This window comes from Pistacia vera, unplaced genomic scaffold (assembly GCF_008641045.1).
Source record: "Pistacia vera cultivar Batoury unplaced genomic scaffold, PisVer_v2 Contig1005, whole genome shotgun sequence".
Classification (NCBI taxonomy): domain Eukaryota; kingdom Viridiplantae; phylum Streptophyta; class Magnoliopsida; order Sapindales; family Anacardiaceae; genus Pistacia; species Pistacia vera.
This window is the reverse complement of record NW_022195034.1, coordinates 204,939-207,202: the sequence shown is the minus strand read 5'-3', so window position 1 is coordinate 207,202 and position 2,264 is coordinate 204,939. Positions and strand designations below refer to the sequence as shown.

Here is a 2,264-nt window from a genome sequence, read left to right as displayed (position 1 = left end):
AAAATGAGAAATGATATCACATAATTTCTACAAGATGAATCCGAGTCATTGTATGAGGCTTGGGAGAGGTACAAGGAATTGATGAGGAAATGTCCACACCATGGGTTGCCTATTGGCTTCAAGTCAAACATTCTACAATGGACTAATGGGTAGTGCAAACCATGGTGGATGCAGCATCGGAGGAGCCTTGCAAATAAGAACACCAGATGAGCTTATGAGTTGTTGAGGTTTTGGCAAGCAACAAACTATCAAAGACCAAATGAGAGAGCAATATCAAGAAAATTACAGGTCTTCATGAAGTTGATGCTTTCGCAGCCATTATCAGACCAACTCACGGCACTTCAAAATATTAGGAAGTATGTAGGTAACTCTATTCAAGCACCTCAACTAACTTGTGATTTTTGTGCAGGAACCATGTGGGCAGCGAGTGTCAAGTGGGGAAACACATTTGCTTGTCATCTTCATCATGGAGCAAGTGAACTACTTGGCAGGAAATCAGAGGAATCAAAAAACCCGTATTCCAACGCTACAATCCGGGGTGGAGAAAATCATCCAAATCTGGCTTGCGGCAATCAGAACCAACAAAAAATCAATGGAACCAAAAGACATTGCCAATAATTCAACCAGGAGATCCAAGAGTGAAAAACTGGGAGGACAGTTTGGGAAATTCATGCAGGAGACACGGGTTTTATGAATGAGACAGGACGAATTTCAGAAATCAAGGGCATCCATTCAGAATCTTGAGGTACAGATGGGCCAATTAGCCGAGATGCTAAATGAGGGAACCGCATGGGTCCTTACCAAGCAATACAATGACTAACCCACGTGAGCAAGCAAATGCCATAATTTTGAGAATGGGACAATTTGGAAGAAGTTGAACAAGCTGGAAAGGAAGAATCTGAAAAGGAAGTTGATGAAGAGATTGTAGTTAATGAGAAACCAAGCGGTTTGGAGGAGGAACAGATAAGAAGAAGAAAGAAAGGAAAAGAAGAGGAGGAAATTACCATTCCCCGAGATACCACCAAAGTTGGCACATCACATCCAACCCGTGCCTTTTCCTCAGAGACTGAAGAAAAAGAATCAGGATATGCAGTTTTCAAAATTTTTGAAATATTTAAAAAATTGAATATTAACATTCCTTTGCAGATGCATAGCAGGAATGCCGAGCTACGCGAAGTTCCTTAGGAAATCCTATCGAACAAAGGAAGTTAGAAGATGAGGAAACGGTGATGATTACGAAGGAGTGCAGTGCCATTCTCCAGAAGAAGTTACCCCGAAGCAAAGATCCAGGGAGTTTTACTTCCTTGCATTATAGGGGATATTTCGTTTGATTGTATTTTATGTGATTTAGGTGCTGTATATTATTAATGCCTTTTTCTATTTTCAGGAGATTGGGAATTGGTGTGAAGTGAAGCAACGACCATGTCGTTGCAACTAGCGTGAGGTCTATAAACATCCGAGAGGAAGTGGAAGAGTGTTGGTGAAGGTGGATAAGATAATTTTTTCGGTAGATTTGTTGTGTTGGATATGGAAGAGGAAAGGAAATTCCTCTTATTTTGGGTCGACCATTCTTGGCATGAGGAGAGCACTAATAGATGTGCAAGAAGGAAAGTTACTGTTGAGAGTTCAAGATAAAACAGTAACTTTCAATATCTTTGAGGAGATGAAGTTTCCATCCGAATGGATTCGTGTTTTAGTGTCGATGTGGTGGATAAATTGGTTGTAGAATCTATTGAAGAAAACACCCCACCATTACCTCTAGAGCGTGTATAGCCAAATCAAAAACAGTAGAGGTGATGAGTCAGGGATATGAATGTGCTAGGTTGTTAGAAGCACTTCACCGATTGAGAGAGTCAAGATCTAGAATTTAGAGTTGATTTGAAAAAGAGAAGAAAAGGAAAAAAAAAACGAAGAACCTCCAAGCTTGAGTTGAAAACCTTTACCTTCCTACCTCAATATGTATATCTTGGGGACTTAGAACTTCCGGTGATCATCAGTTCAGGTCTGAGTAAATTGGAGGAAGAGCAGTTGATTAGGGTGTTGAGGAACATAGACTAGCAATTGGATGGACTATTTCAGACTTAGAGGCATCTCGCCATCATTTTGCATGCATAAGTACTCATGGAGGATGATATAAGCCTAGGGTGCAACCCACAGCGGAGATTGAATCCTTCGATGAAGGAGGGGAGAAAGGAGGTGGTGAAACTCTAGATGCGGGGATTATTTATCCTATTTCCGATAGTCCATGGGTGGAGCCCGGTACA

At 41.0% G+C, this 2,264-nt stretch overlaps 1 non-coding gene across 1 annotated transcript; it reads right to left on the bottom strand.

Annotated features, from left to right (window-relative positions):
- Nucleotides 1-107, bottom strand: LOC116142422. The gene has a single exon (XR_004129990.1). It is a non-coding gene; the product is annotated as a small nucleolar RNA R71 (small nucleolar RNA).
- Nucleotides 108-2,264: the final 2,157 nt, after the last annotated feature.